The 16,758-nt window shown below is 38.1% G+C and overlaps 1 non-coding gene across 1 annotated transcript; it reads right to left on the bottom strand.

Annotated features, from left to right (window-relative positions):
- Positions 1-15,834: 15,834 nt before the first annotated feature.
- LOC119043668 (U6 spliceosomal RNA) lies at positions 15,835-15,944 on the bottom strand. Its single transcript, XR_005081467.2, has one exon. It is a non-coding gene; the product is annotated as a U6 spliceosomal RNA (small nuclear RNA).
- Between the last annotated feature and the right edge of the window lie 814 nt (positions 15,945-16,758).

Genomic DNA, 16,758 nt, shown 5'->3' with positions numbered 1-16,758 from the left:
TTAAACAGTCTATAAAACCACCCAAAGAAATATGAATACTCATTAACTTCTTTATTTTTAAAAGGTTTTTTTTCTTCACTAAATCTTTGGTCTTCTACTTGTTAACAAATTCCAACTGGACTTAAAAATGGAAGGAAAAAACAGGAAAGAATGTCAATCATGCGTGTAAACTTTAGGCTTTGCATAATGAAGTACCCTTAAATTCTTGATGAATAAACATCTTGAACGTCAAATGGATTTTCGGGGGATATACAAACTGATAAACATTTCTAAAGTCAATCTCCAAATTTTAAGTTATTCCTTCATAATATATAAAACCCTTTAGGCTTGAACAGGAGGTATTTTTTAATTAAAAAAAAAACCCTGAAGTTTGAAAATAAAAGCTTATATTTTAAAGAGTTAGTGCGGAAACACCCCATTTGAGACTGCTTTTATTAATATAAATTGCTGGGAAAAATAAGATTTTTAAAAGACAATGAATGTATTCTGATCTCAACATGATTTAGTGCTGATGAATATATCCCACACTGGAGGATTCTGTTTTCTAGTTCTGACTTGTTTACTAACTCAAGGTTTGGCCTGGGGCAGAGTCTTTCTTCTCTTAAAGCTTTTTGTTTAAGTCCAGAAGAAAGAGCATTGTCTGTGAAATCTTTAAAGTTCTTCTATTTTTAAAATTGTATTAAATTATTATTTACCTACAATGGCATATTTTTAAAATTATGTAAATGTTTCAGAAATATATTTTGAATGCCCATGGCATACTGAGCTACTAAGTTGAAAGAGTCTAAAAAGTCTTAGAGGTGTCACGTAAGTGCACTGTTGCTCCGATGAATGACCACTGCTTTTTAGAGGGTGAAATTTGTCTCTTAAAGTAGTTTATTAGTAGCGTTGGTTGGGTGTTTCAGTTTGTTAGAGTGCTGTCCTGATATGCCGAGTTTGTGGGTTTGATCCCCAGTCAGGGCACATATGAGATCAACCAAGGAATGCATGAACAGGTAGAACAACAAATTGATGTTTTTCTCTCTTTCCCTCCTCTTCTTCTCTTTCTAAAATCAATGAATCAATTTAAAAAATACTTGTTCATTTACTTCAAATACTGATGCAGGTAAAATATACCTCAATGTCTGTTGTACAAACACAGACAGTTAGATCTAATTTTTCATCAGAGATCTGTAGGTGACATGGACCATTACCTACAATATTACTTTAATGTTTTAATACCCTCTAGTGATCAAATAAGTGTATGGAGCCCCTCATTTGTCTATATATGTTTATCTTGAATAAGGTTGATTTCAAAGTTCAGTGCCCCTGAGTTAGTCTTGAAAAGGTCAGAGCTCTTAAATCAGTCCTATGTATGTCAACTAAAAGCCTCAAAACTAGTTATATTTCTCATTAGAGCATTTTAATTGCAAGGTACAGGGAGGGTGAAGGGGGAGGGAGATAGTCAGAGAAACCACAAGGCAGGTATTATTCTACCATTGTTCAGTTTAGTGAATGTTGGACTAGTAAACCATTAAAACTGAATATAAAAACATTGCAAATACATATTTTCTATGTTTGTTTTTGTGTTGTCTGTCACGCTGACAACTAAGGAGAAAATAATGCATTTGTACAAGTAGGTAATCTTTGTGTCTCTGAGATTCCTGGGCCTGAAATAATTGGCAGCGTGAATCTGAAATGCAGACACAGAAAGTCACCCCAGGTTTGATGCGGTCTTTGGCTTTTCATGTTTTTGTTTTGGTGCATTTTTTTCTGATATCAAATATTACCTTGGTGCTGAAAAAGCAAGAGGGGAAAATGCAGGCAGAAAAATGAGAAAAATCAGCTCATTACTCCTTTCCTGTGGATGATTGGGCTTCTGTGATTGGTGCATTAGACTTTGTAGTGTCATTTCACACCTTTCTCTGTAGACATCAATACTAGCAAATGAAAAGCAAACTTCTGAAATGTGAGGAAAAGCACCAATTATTTATATATGTGCATAGTTTCTGAGGCTTTCTAACTATTGATCTTCAAGTAAGTGTCTAGGTGGAAGCAGATTTAAGTGTATTTTTACATTTATTGTAATTAATATTTGAGGCAGGAAGGAAAAGACAAATTATAATTCTGTTTCCCATTTGCCTCTGCAAAATTGGGAGAGAAGAGGGGATAGTTTTCTCTCTACTTGAAATACATTTAAAATATAACAAACTCAAAAATTCTTAGGCATTTTCCTCAAAGTTTCCTTCAGCGAAAATTGATATGAATCAAAAATTTATATTACAAAGAAATGGCAGGGCCAATGCTTCTCGCAGAGTTATCTGAATGGTTTGCTAGGTCAAGCAATCTGTCAACTATTTTCCTCTCAATCATAGGATTAGTTTATCAGGCCAGATTCTTATCCTGTATAATGTGAAGCAAAGTTATTTTTGGAATCTGACAGAGTATATAATTTGACACTCCTAAAGGAGACATTCTGAGATTTTACTTACAAAAACTGAGTGGATATTATAGTAAAATATAATCCCTATGCTAAAGTACAGCTGTAGAAGTGAAAATGCAGTTTGAATACATTCAGAGTGAGTCTTCAGTGCTTTCTCCATTAAATAAAGAGATTGCAAATTAAAAGTACTAAAAAATTGCAGTTGACATTCAGAAACTCATTAGCTTCATTCTTTTTCCAAAATCACCATAGCAATTAGTCTAAACTTTAATTGCTCAAAATTATTCATCATTAAAACACGACTTTTAAAAGACTATTTTTTTTTCTGCCTTGGACTTAAAGTTTTTAGAATTTTAAATCCATTCCTCTACCAGTTTCGGAAATGATCAAGCATGTTTGCATTTGCATTTTATCTGTCCAGATAGTCCCTTTCTAAACATCCCCTTTCTGGAACTCTCACACTGACTTCTTCTGCTTGGTCAGATATCTGTAAGCATTCTGTGCCAATCAGCTATAGATTGTATGCCAATCCAGATTTCCCAAGAAAAATGGGGGGAAATGTATATAAGGATCTAATTAATATTTAGAAATTTCAGACAGAGTGCTCTCTCCATCTCAACAGTTTTATCATAATACAACCTTTACATTTTCTTTTTAAAGACTGTATTTATTTATTTTTAGACAGAGGGGAAGGGAGGGAGAAAGAGAGGGAGAGAAACATCACTGGGTGGTTGCCTCTTGTGCTCCCCACACCCAGGAACCTGGCCTGCAACCCAGGCATGGACCCTGACTGGGAATCAAACCAGAGACCCTCTGCTTTGTAGTCCATCACTCAATCCACTGAGCCATACAAGCCAGGGTAACATTTTCATCTCAATTTAGCATCTTCAGCTTAAAATACTGCTTTTTTCCCTCCTCCCTCAAAACTTATATTATTTTTAGTTGTTTCATTGCTTAAGTTTGCTTGTTTTGTTTTTTTCCAAATCAATATATGCCATTTTAAAGACAGAAAGTCCCTCTATCTTCACAGTAGCCTTGTTTCTGTCCCATCTCCTGTTTAAAGATTCTAGGGTTTTGCATGCAAAACTTAATGTTTTGATGAATCACTGGGAAGACCATTTTATTTTTAATTGAATTTATTGGGATGACGTTTGTTAATAAAATTACATAGTTTTCAGGTATACAATTCTATGATATATCATCTGTATATTGTATTGTGTGTTCAGCGCCCCAAGTCAAGTCTCCTTCCATCACCTCATCCCTCTACACTGTCTTCTACACACACCCCTCACCCCTTTCCTGTTAACCCATCTCTGTTAATTTAATGATTAGCCCAGCTAGAAGAATACAGAAAGAGAAAGAAAAAAGTATTAATTTTTGTAGCTCCTACATGCATTATATTCCATGTAGATAGAAATAATTTGTCGTCTTGTGTGCTATAGAGAGGCTCACTTTTCTTCCTAAAGAGCACATGCTAAGAAAAAACAGGACATACAGAATGGAGAGAACTGCAAAACTGGGTGATGATTTCAAGTCATATCCGTGGCTCACGGTTGAGCTGAAAGAAGCACATACAAGACTGCCGAGCAGCATGGACGGTCCAGCTGAAGAAGTGAGCATAGACTTTTAGTAGCAGCAGCCACACATTTTTATATGCTTTCTTTTCTCTAATGTTATCAGAACCTGGGTGTAGTCCACAAAAGGAAGTGAACCTATGCAAGACAGGATTAAAAGGGAGGAGCTGAAGAGCTGGAGGTCAAAATACATGGAAATGATTCGGGTAAAAGGAGCCTAAAACTGGGATGGTATGAAACTGTATTCCAAGGAAGAATGAGGTGAGTAAGGGGGAAACCCAGACTTAGGGCAAATCATTCGAAAGAACTGCCATTTGAAAAAGAGCATAGAGAAAAAGACCACCAATAAATAACCAGGGTTCCTTGTGCAGAAGGAAGAACAGTGAAGAGAGCTACCCAGGGAATGTGTTTTTGAGAAGCAGGGCCAACTTAGCGTGTCTTTGCTGTATCATTACATTCTTGGGGATGACATTTCTTGGATAAATAAAACTTCCACCTCATCAAGCTATCTGGAGGTGATAAACCACCTACGATGAAGTTGACCTTATCCAGGTTTCTACCTTGGCACCAAATTAACACCTTAGTCCTTTTTAGCAAGGTTATTTTTTGTTTATGTTTTTGATTTCCTCTGCAGTTCAGTGATAGTTGTCTGAGCCCACAGTCCCTGCTGCAGAAAGCTTTTATTTTTAGGTCTCTCTATTCAGAATGAGTAGTCCCTGTTTAGGGATTTCACTGTCATTCTAAGCTTACCATTGAGCTACGACCCTGTAGCTTTCTAAAAATTCAAGTCACTGGGGAGGCCTTTTGAAATGCTGAAAAGACAAGACAACATTTTGTACAAAGGAGAAAAAGCAACCAAAAGACATTCCAGAACCAAGTAGGAACCATGAAAAGGATGGGGAAGTAGAAGCAGTGACAGGATCCAGAAGGACAAAAGACAGTACATCCAACCTTCATGAGCCAGCCAGAAACACCAAGACTCATGGGCAATTTGCAGTTAGAGGTTTGCAAACATAAAAGGAAATGCTCACTTTGATAATTCCCAAAGAACCACCCAAGGTCCGACAGGTCATATAAATACTTCCTAATATTAAAATAAGGAAGTCATTTTCTGGTCTACAATATTAGTGAACTAATTAGGTTTTGAGGGCTCTCCTTAAAATTCTTTCAGGAATAGATTTTTTAAAAGTAAGTACATTATTTCAGTGAAATTAATTTATTCTGAACCTATCTTTTAAAAGAGGAATAACATGGTTAAATAATATGCCTAGATAATAAAAATATACTTATTTAAGTATAGCCATATTTTATAAAAGATGTGAGAATCCCTTTCTTAGCTTTGATGCAAGAGACTGATAGATATGCTGTAAAGTAATTGCAATAAAATATAGAGGTATAATTCAGGGCACACATAATGTGCCTTTAAACATGGATGACATAATTTTGAACAGGATAAGAAAAATAACACTTCTTTCCTTAGTCTTATTATAGAGCTTGTTAGATAGAAGTACTCATTGTGTATTAACTCATGGTGATGATTGAAAATGTGTAAGGAATTATCAAGATTTAGATCAAATTTTAGAGGTGCTTTCTTTAAACACATGCTTGGTTCCCCAAAGTTTTCTGTATCTTTAAGAATCTCTTTAACTCTAGCAAAACATATCGGTATCTGCTGTGGCCAGCATGGCTCAATTGCTTGAGTGTTGTCCCACAAAGTGAAAAGCCACAATTAGATCCCTGGTCAGGGCCCATGCGTGGATTGCAGTGTGGTCCCCAGGTGGACTGCATTCGAGGGGCAACTGATGGATGTTTCTCTCTTGCTTCTATGTTTCTCTCACTCTTTTCTAGCCCCCCTTTCCCTCTCTCTAAAAAAAACAATCTTTAAAAACATATCGGTATCCTTCATTGATGGTATCATTCCCTAGAATGTCTGCATCTGTGCTCCTGGCATTCCTAATAGTCTATCGTCACAGGTTCCACCTGATGTGACTGACATTCCTTGCCTAATGAGATGCTATCTTTCTGTCCTGTGACTCACCTACCAGAGGTGTGTCTCTCAAAGTTTACCATCTGACCTTATGAACCACTTGGAAAGGTTTATTCCCGAACACGGCAACACCTCTCTCTCTGGCTGAGTCCTTCATACCTCATCACAGAAGACCAGCAGGAAGCAAGGTCAGAGGAAAACGGCACCCACCTCTTTTATTACGTCTGTCTTTTCCTCATTATAATGAGCCTTGTAATCCTTAAATTAGGATGCCTTACGTTGCCCTGTCCCTAGAGAGTTATTCCTTGGCTCTCACAGCACTTGGCCACTTGTGTAATTGGTTTTAATCACAGCATGTCACCTTTTCAAAACTCGAAGCTTTACGAAAAAAAAAATGTTTGTACCTCCTGACTACCACTCTGTTCCCTGTTCCTAGCAGAGGATCCACAGTGTTACAAAGTGTCCAGGAGCTTGCAGTCTAGAGCTAGGCTGTGTGGTTCAATTTATGGCTTCATCCTTACTCACTGTCTGTGTAGATTAAATTATTTCTACTTTAGTTGACTTACCTGAAAAATAGGTATTTTAATAAGGACCTTGATCTGTTATGGAAGATTAAACATGTTAATTTGCATAAGTACTTAGTGCTTGGCACAGAGCAAATAGCTGTTAAAGTAGATGTTCAATAAATATTTGATGGATTAATGAATGCCACAGTAGGTCCAACCATCAGCATTCTGCAGACATCATTTAATCAGTCTAACAAGTCCAGCTGCTGCGAGAGCCTTTTGATTTTTTTCACGCATGTTTTTCATTTACTGCCTCTTGGGCTTCATTGTATTTGTGTCAAAACCACTTGTCTAAACATTTAAGAGAGCAAGACAGTGTTGCATAGTTTTATAAACACTTATTGTTTGCCTCTTTGGGTTTCTAAAACTTCATATACAAAATGCTTCATCGCCTCATCTCAGGTTTTAAATGCTGATCAAATCCAGTCATTTAATAGATAATGTAGTCATGTGGTGTGTAGTGAGTCAAGGCGGAGGAAGACTAGATTGATGTGTGTGTGGTCAGGTGCACTTGTTTGTATGTGTGTGTGTATATGTGTGGGGGGTGGAGTTGGCAATGCGAAAAAGGAACAAGATGAAGTTTCTGCTCTATGGAATCTTGAAATGTAATAAAGATAAGCACGCACACAACTAACTCAATCACACGGCTCAGTCCTCTGGGAGCCTGTGAAGAGCTGCACCCTGCTCTGGGAAAGCACAGTCTCTCTTTGTGGCTTAGTTTTACCCAGGCCAGCCTCTGAGTTAGAGTGTAGGCTCCTAATGTTTCCCTTTATCAGTCTGTGCAACGCCCCACGTCTCTACACCGAAACCAAGTGTTGCTATTAGCACAATGTGAAAAGAATTTTGTTCCCTGAAAGGGACAAAAGAGGGGCCGTGAAGCTATAGAAAAAGGCAAGTCTCTCAGTAAAAAAGCTTTTCTTAAAAGGACTACCTAAGGAACATTTCAAACCATGTGAATAAACAGACAAACAAACAAATAAACCGTGCTGAGTAGAGTTTAAATCTGTGCCTCTCCCATATTCTTTCATCCTGGTTCTTTCGACTTTTTGAATCACTTCTTTGGATTATTTATTTCCCTCTCCATTTTGTTGTAATACTGAGAATTCCCAGAGGGGAGACTATAGAAGTCTGCCAGCAGCAGGGTCTATTCTGGCAGGAAAACTATGCCATAAAAGAAAAAAAAAGAATTTTCTTTCCCCATAGTTCAATATTTTCTTCCTCTAGATGTCGGCTAAATTCCTCCATCCTATTTCCTCACAAATGTCAGGGTAGAGTTGCACCACTCTCAGACAGCTCTCTTCATTATGATTATCAGTGTTAATGCCATGTCATTAATCCTCATGGGTATACAGAGGCCTCACACTGAATGAATGGGGAAGGTCACCATGGAAACATTTGTCTCCATAGCTGACTCACTGCAACCCCCATAACTGATGAACCACATTCTGTCTGCCATCTGAATTGCACTGGATGAAGCCGCAGATTTGGCATCTCCTATAGGACCATTTTCTTTTTAAAAGCTATTAAAAATCTACGCCAGGAAAATGTTCCTCCAAATGTTCCTCAGACTCATGGTAATAATGCCAACTCGTTGTTAACACCTTTTCATAAACACACACGGTAAACATTACCTGTGGTTTTCCAGCTCCCAGAGACCGCATGGTCTCATGGCCCCTGGAGATGCGCACTGGCAAGGGAAGAAGCGCCCATGTAGAAAACAAGCATGACACCTGCACTCTCACATTTCGGGAAGGGACCTCCTCAGGGGCTGGTGCGATCTATCAACCTGCGGCACAGTGAGGTGGAGGGGAATGAAATGGTCCTCGGTGGATTTTTGTGTTGTCTGTTTCAGTGTAAAATGCAAGCGAGATAACCTATGTAGAAAAATTACATTGGAGGACTGCAGACTTCTCACTTAGCCTCATCACAGGAAGGCAGGAGACCAGCATTTCCTAGATGAGAAATCAGGTCTATGCTGGGAGATACCAGGCTTAAGTAAAATCACCTGAGAACTGCAGCGTACATCCCAGCCACCTCGGCACCAGGTAAACAGAACAATCTGTCTAGGCTTGCTGTGTTCGGAGCTGGCAGTAATTAGACAAACCTGGGCCCAGCAGGAGGGGCAGGCATGGGAGTGAAAAAGGGAATGGGCTGTTTCCCAAGCTGTGCATATTCGCTGGATCTTCCGAGGCAGGTAGGTCCTCATATCTGGTTTATACGTTGGATTCCAGACGAAGTCTTTAACTAAAGTGATAATAATACAGCTCTTGCTGAAACATATGCCACCCTGTACATGTATTAGCTCATTTGCTTCTCTAAATTACCCTGTGTGGTAGGTAGTATTCTTTACTTTATTTGACAGGTTATGACTCTGAGGCATGGAGCAGTTTAGTGATTTCCCCACGTTCACAGAGCTCTTCAGTGAGTGAGTTGGGACATAAACCAAGGCAGGTGGCCTCGACAGTTTATTTACTTAAATATTAAGCCAAATATTTGCCTCTTGTGTAGTCATATTTATTTATTCTCCTCTGTCTTCCTGTCTCCCCCTCTTTTCCCACCCCTCTCTCTCTCTGTGCCCTCTCCCATTGATTGCTCTTTATCTCTCTCACCTTTTTCTTACTATTTATTATCTTCCCATTGCCTCCCATGTGCCCCTGAGCACCTGTTCCCACTTCCACTTTCTTGTACCTTCCTCCATCTCTATGACTGGAAGTGGACAGCTTGTGGACCACATCTGGTACACCAGCTGGTTGCAGGACAAAGGAGTTTGGTCTCTTCCAGATTCCTCCTCCCATCAACCCTTTTTAGTCCCCCTTTATCTGCTTCTTTTCGATAGACTTCCAGTTCTTTTGAACCCTTTTCCCTATGAAAGTTTTTTTTGGAAAGGATATCTTAAATTTATATAGTAAATTTAATCTCTTTATGTTAAAGTGCTCCCATTTACAGTCATTTGCTTCTTCTTTCTCTCTCTTTTTAAACTCTGCTGTTGAAGTATGGCCTATATAGGTGGCTATAGACTGAACTGTTCACCCCCCAAATTTATGTGTTGACCCTTAATGTGACTGTGTTTGGAGATAAGGCTTTTAAGAAGGCAATTATAGTCAAACGAGGTTATAAAGATGGGACCTTATTCCAGTATGACTGGTGTCGAAATAAGAAGGTAGACACCAGGGATGCGCATGTGCAGAGAAAAGGACACATGTGGATACAGACAGAGACGGTCATTCGTAAGCCAAGGAAATAGTCCTCAGGAGAACATTGTTGGCACCTTATATTTTGGACTTCTAGTCACCAGAACTGCAAAAAAATAAATTTCAGTTGTTTATGCCTCCTAGTTTGTGGTATTTTGTTATAGCAGCCTTACCAGATTAATATATGTGGAAAGGTATATAAATCTTAAGTGTACAACTTGATAGATATTTATATATTTACATGTTGGTACTTAAACAGTCTTTATGGATCAAGAAATAGAACATTTCAAGTACCCAAGAAGGGGTCTTGTGCCCCTTCCCACTCACGTTACAAACTCCTGCGGTATTTTCAGAGCTGCCTGCCTGCCGAGAGGGCGTTCTTAGCCCTACGCCTGTCCTGTGCAGGGCTCTCCTCTGCCGGCGCCAAACATGCCAGTGTGTGGATGAATGAACAAGGCGCTTGACTTGAGCGTTAAAGCCACATCTTCAAACTGTTTCACAAATGGTAAATATGACGTTATAATCTTCATCCAATTGATGAATATTTCTCAGTTGTTTATTTCTCAATTGTTTCGGAGGTGTGGAGGGAAAAGGGTACCATTAGCTCCTTAAAACCTAACATCTTAGTGTTTGACTGAGACCCAGTTTAGAATTTAAAAAAATACCTTCCACTTTTATCATGAAATATTTGAAACATTTAAAAATACGTGTTTTAATATAAAGAACCTACCTCCTGGTTTCAATAAATTAAAATTATTTACCACTGGAAAAGAATTTTAATTTAAACTACTGTAGCATATCACAGAGATTCTTGAACTCTGAAGGCTCTAGGTGCTACAAAGACTGCCTCTAACAGAATCAAGTCTAGCACACGACACAAAACTCCCATAATTGCCTATCCCATTTTTACCTAATGTATTTCCCCTAATGCTGCATATCATCTGCCAATCTAATGAAGTGCCCCAAAGCTCAAACTGTTAAATTTTAAAAATTCCCCTTCCTTTGATATGTGATTGAGGATCCCATCGTGATTTGATGAAGGAGCAGGGGCACTGGGAGTTTAAGCAGATTTAGGACTTGCCTGCGTGGCTAATGTGATTTACCTCATTCCCAGGCTCCAGCCAGGAATAGCCTTGGATTCCATTTACTTACCTTGCACTCCAATTGTACTTATAGAAGGGGCGAGTGGTGAGCCACCCCCGGAAGATGGGGAAGCAACATCATAGGGTTACAGAAAATCTGAACAAAGTTGAGAGGGAAAATGCATCATAAACTCTTCAAAGAATTGCTGAATGGGTTTAGAAGTAACAAAGCAATTACTGTCAGATAGTCAGCGTGAAGAGTCCTATGTCCTGAGGTGGAACATGCTCAAAAAAATGAGGAAATTGAGACTTTAAGGGAAGACAGACAAAACTGAAACATATTAAAGGCAAGCCAGGCAGGAGATTATATTCGGGGCAGAGTTTGTTATTGTTTTGATAGGATTGTCAGTTCTAGGGTGGTGAAGGTAATCCATAGACAATTTCGAACATAAAAAAACTCATTGCCTTCATGTACTTACCTCAGAGATCTCAGGACCATGTTTGAAAAATAAGTGGACAAGCCTCTTGGTGAGAGAGAGAGAGGGAGAGATACTGATTGGAATTATGGCATCAAGAAATTGAAAAGAAATTAGTCAGGGAAAGGTTGTAAATGGTGAAAGTCCCCATAAGGTAAAGAAGAAAAGGGACCAGTTTAAGAAACAGGTCAAACCGTTTACCAGTGTGTGCCTCGGTTTTCTTGTGTGATCATCTGTTAACTCTTTGGACTTACCAATGTCAATGAGTGACCACATGCATTGAAGTAATAAAGTTGCAGGCCATGGCTGCTGAGATGCTCAAAACTCATCCTTAGTGTCTAAGGGAGATGCTTCTGCCAGAACTCAACAGTAATTGTAGAAGAATAAGTATGGGCTTTAATTTCTTTGAAAAAAATGAACTCACAAGGGGAAGATTTTATGTGCCAACTTGGTTAGTGCCCTGAGACCTGGTAAAATATTATTTCTGAGTAGGTCTCTGAGGGTGTCTCCAGAAGAGATGGACTTTTGAATCAGTAGACTGAGGTAAGGAAATCATACTCATTAATAATAATTAATAACAATTAATTGGGTAGTCATCTTCCAATCAGTGAACACCTAAACAGAATGAAGAGGTGGAGATAGGGCAAATTTGCTCTCTCTGCTTGAGCGGAGACATCCATCAGCCCTCCAGGTTCTCAAGTTTTTTGACTCATAACTGGAATTACATCATTTACCCCAAGGTTTTCAGGCTTTTAAATTTGGACTGAATTACACTACCATCTTTCCTGGTTCTTCATGCTTGCAGATGGCAGACTATGGATCTTCTTGGCCTTTATAATCAAATGAGCCAATTCCTATGACAAATCTCATAATAAATTTCTGTTTATTGAAAAATATATATCTTACTATCTATTGATTCTTTTTCTCTGGAGAACCTTCACTAATGCATGGCCTGAACTCAGGATGGATACTCTTAACTTATAACACACTGAACTTTTATTAAAACAAATTTGGCTCTGAACTTCCTAGAAAGTAGAGCTGTTGTTATCACTTACTTTTTATTTTCCTTTTTTTATATTAGAATATATTACCAGGAAAATGAATGATTAAATGATCTCTTAGGACATTCTGCAAAAGTATACTCAAAAAGTTTTTCCCAATTCGCCTGCCATTAACAGTGTACAAGCGTGCAGTTTTAATTCACATTGTCAGACTAGTCCATTATACTTTTTTACATTTTATTTTGGCCAGAATAGGTTATGTCATTCTCAGTGAGCTACAACAACTTGGGTTTTTATCTTGCACAAACTACATTATCTTCTATGGGATGGATAAACAGCCTGCTATGTGTCATCCTCTCTCTGGAAGGTTTTACATCAGTAACTAGCTTATTCTGTTCTAAAAGGGGAAAATATCACTTCTATTCCCAACCCCATAGACTAGAGTAATGGCTTCACCCAATCACAGGTTGCCCAGGAAATGCCAATCTACCACAGACTAATAAGGAAAATGGCTAGAATATACTTTGGGATGAGCCCTAGAATTATTGTAAGTTTTACCAAATTCTATAGTTGAAAAATGACAACTTCAATTATTTTGCATTCATATTATGAAAGAGGTTGATCAATTTCTCCTTTTTATGGTCTTGTTTATTAAACTGAGTATGTAAAAAAAGTTGTTTAGAATTTAAGCTCTCAAGTTATCAGTAAGGGTTTGCCATCACCCTCCCTCCTCAGGAAGTTCCATATAGGGAAATATTCTGCAGGTAATGAGTACCTGATTTGCAAACACACTATAAGCAACACATATAGAGTTGTTCGATAGGGGCATTGATTATTAACAATGTTTGGTAACCTCTAATTGGTTCATAGTTACACCGAGATAACATTAGTCAGCCTACCTAACCTATTCTGCCAAAGGTAACTATTTTTCTTAGGTACATTTGTTAGGCCTCTTTCAATTGGAAGTGACAGAATTCTAATTCAGACTAGTTTAATTAAGCAAAAATGTATGGTCTCAAGTAGAAACTACAAGGATTCCCTTGATTTTTAGGTGTGTTGGAAATCTGGTCATCTAATATTATCAGAAACCTCTCTCCTTCTCTCCATTTCTCATTTTTGTTTCCTCATGTTGACACTTGACAGTTCTTCTCCACATGGCTGTGAAGAGAACCTTTGTAGTTTATAGGTAATCAACTCTATGTTAACCTTGGAGTTAGGAATGTCAGAGAATAGGGTATGACCTTTGTTTTTCCCTATTTTTATCTATCCTCAAGAAGACATCATTCAACCTTGAGTGAAAATATACCCCCTAAGTATCTCTATTTAGGGGCAAGGGATAAATATATATAATATTAATCAGAAATTGGCCAGCTTTATTTTCTCCAATTTTATTCATTAAAATTTTACCCCTTAGTACCTCAGAGTGTGACTATATATCTTGGGGTAGATTCTTTAAGGTGGTAATTAAGTTAAAATGAGGTCACCAAGGAGGCACTAATTCAACATGATTGATATCCTTATAAGAAGAGGAAATCTAGACGCAGACATATACAAGAGGAGAAGATCATGTGAAGACACAAGGAGATGATGGCCACCTACAAGTCAAGAAGTGAGGCCTCAGAAGAAACCAACACTGCCAACACTTTTGTCTTGAACTTTTAACGCTGGGAGCTATGAGAAAATAAATTTCTATTGTTTAAGCCAGCCAGTTTTTGGTACCGTGTCATGACAGCCCTAGCACACTGACATGTATTCCCAGTCCTATAGCAGGATGGGATAGATGTGGTCCTTGGGTGGCCCACGCAACCACCAGCTCCAGAATGGGAGGCAGGACACCTTTGGGGGAAAAGGAGAGGTTCCATAACTTGAAGAAGGAGGGTGTGATGCTGGAGACACCATGATTGCTGGTGCCACACAGACAGAGAGCAACCAGTCTGCCTTGGGCAAAGGTCATGATTTCACAGCACCATTCCGGAAAGAGCATCAATTATTTATGATAAATGTTTCATCAGAATTGTTCAAAACATTTTGAACCTCAGCTCTAACCATTACAAGTTTCATATAGTGGGTCTGACAGCTGAGCATAGTGTTTGCAAGGCTCCTGGGTCAGTTAGGTCTGGATTTGGATCCTGAATCTGTCCATCTATTACTGAGATTACCTGAGAAGTTATTGGAGTCTTTGTTTCCTCCTTTATAAAATGGGGATAATGGAAGCACTTTTATCCTACAGTTGTTTTGAAAATTCTTTAAGTTAATTCACATAAAATTATTAACACATTTTTAATCCAGTAACAGAAATGTACATACCACCTGCTTTTGTTCTTATTATACTTACTCTTACTATGATTCTTGTTATGCATAGATTGCCCAACATATCCAAATGACCTATTGCGTATGTTATTCAAAGCCTTGAATTTTTGCTTAACTATTATTGTTAGACCTTGTCATTGGCACCCAAATAAAGATGATAGATATAAAAGGTTTAGAATATGTCCTAAAGCGTATTTCAGAAAGAGGATAAAATTTGGACCTGCTGCATTCCACACATCTCAGTGCTGACTATGAAATGCCTGCATGGTAACAAAGTGTAGGTGTCCAGTCTGTAGCTAGAGCTCTGATAATATACCTAAGAACAGAGGTCAGGATAGTAGATATTAATTGAAGAATCATTTGTTTATGTCAGAGGCTAAATACTAAAGAATTGGAGGAGGGGATTGTTCTTTTTCTTCTGAAACAGATTTTGACATATAAGTAGGCTACCATTTAATTAATATGGTGTATAAAAATTAGCTTTTCTTAGTAAATCAAGTGATGTGGGCCTATTGCTTAGCATTTTCATATGGCAAATAGTGAAGGGCACTGAAGAGTAGCCTCTCCTTTTGGCCATGAATCCAACTCTTCACTTAGAATATGCACGGGCAAATATCCCCCGTTCATCTGGGCTACCTCCCTGTTCCATGGGGGCATTTGAGTGAGAGCCTTGATGAAGCTGATTGTTAGGGACAGTGATGTAGCAGACGTTGCTCTCTGGGAGAAGAAAAGGGCATCCGTTATGAAAGTGGGAGAAGAAAGAGGAGTCATTCAAGGCAAAGAGGAGAATTAGTTGGTAAGAATACCAAGGAGGGCGTTGTCCTCACCCTCAGAATGGAGAGTGGTGTTAATTGAAGGGAGATGGTCCAATGACATCATGTTGCCCAAACAAAACCCCTGGTAGGCTGAATGAAAGCAATCTATCAGTTTTGTTAGTTAGAGACTTGCTCATGGCATGCCATCACAAAAGTAGTTTTATTCTTATGGTTACACAGAAATCTATAATGGACAGAAGAGCAAGAAGTCCCTTGTTTTTTCTTTTTCTTTTTAAAAATATTTTGTTTAACAGAGAGCTATGTGAGGTTTTATGAGATAGTGGCATTTTTTATGCAATAAAAAAATGTTTATTGACCAACTGGGGAAAAAGTAGAAGTAAAAGATTCTGCAAATAGAGCAAAGAGACAGAAAGAATTCTAGCCAGCTGAGACTGAACAAATTATTTTTTTTAAATATGGAACAGTTCATGAATTTGCATGTTATCTTTGCACAGAGCCCATGTTAATCTGCTACATGTCATTTCAGTTGTGGTATATGTGCTTTCGAAGCGAGTAGAACAAAATTTTAATCACACTCTATGTGTGAATTTTAAGACTTGCTAGACTTAATGTGAATGTCTCATAATTTTCTGAAGCTCAAAAAGTTTAAAATTAATTTCATTAATTAATTCTACCTATCCTCCAGCATATATCTATTCCTATATTCTCTCTCTTAGGTACCCAGTCTCCAAATGAGAAGTCTGGGAGTCCATTTTATATTTCTTCTTTTTTACTATCAGTCTATCACTGCAACCTTTCCTCCCATCCAATCAGATACAAAGCCCTAATAATTCTTCTCTTAAGTCTGTCTGTCATCTATTTTATTTCTTAAACAAGTTTCTCTTCCTTGTGATTCCCACTGAACTGGAAGTTTTTCAAGGATGAAGCTTGTTATTAACGTTTTTCCTAATTTCAACAACCAAAGGTGCATAATAAAAAATATTCAGTAAGTTTTGTGGCAGTGAACTAAATGATCTGGTCCTTGGTCTTCCAGATTTGTTCCCTACTTGCCTGTATCCTGCACTCCAGTCACACTGTACAACCTACTCTTCCACTAATACCCTGGGTAATTGCATGTTTTCTTGTATTTACATAGCTATTACTTCACCCAGGAGTGCTCTTTACAATGCGTTGTCCTCCTGGAAATTGGACATTGACTTGGAAAAGTAAATAGAGGAATTAATACCCCTGTAAAATGTACCTTTATTCCTCTATTAGTGTGTAGACCTTGCTGCAGATACATTTCTTTTTCTTTCTGGCACACAACAAAACATTTCTCAACCTCATTGGCTGTTTGAAATGGCTATAGAATGTGAGTGGAAACCATGTATGTA

Source organism: Artibeus jamaicensis, unplaced genomic scaffold, assembly GCF_021234435.1.
Source record: "Artibeus jamaicensis isolate MK-2021 breed Jamaican fruit bat unplaced genomic scaffold, CSHL_Jam_final contig_387, whole genome shotgun sequence".
Lineage (NCBI taxonomy): Eukaryota > Metazoa > Chordata > Mammalia > Chiroptera > Phyllostomidae > Artibeus > Artibeus jamaicensis.
The sequence above is the reverse complement of the archived record's forward strand: the minus strand, read 5'-3'. Positions and strand labels throughout refer to the sequence as shown.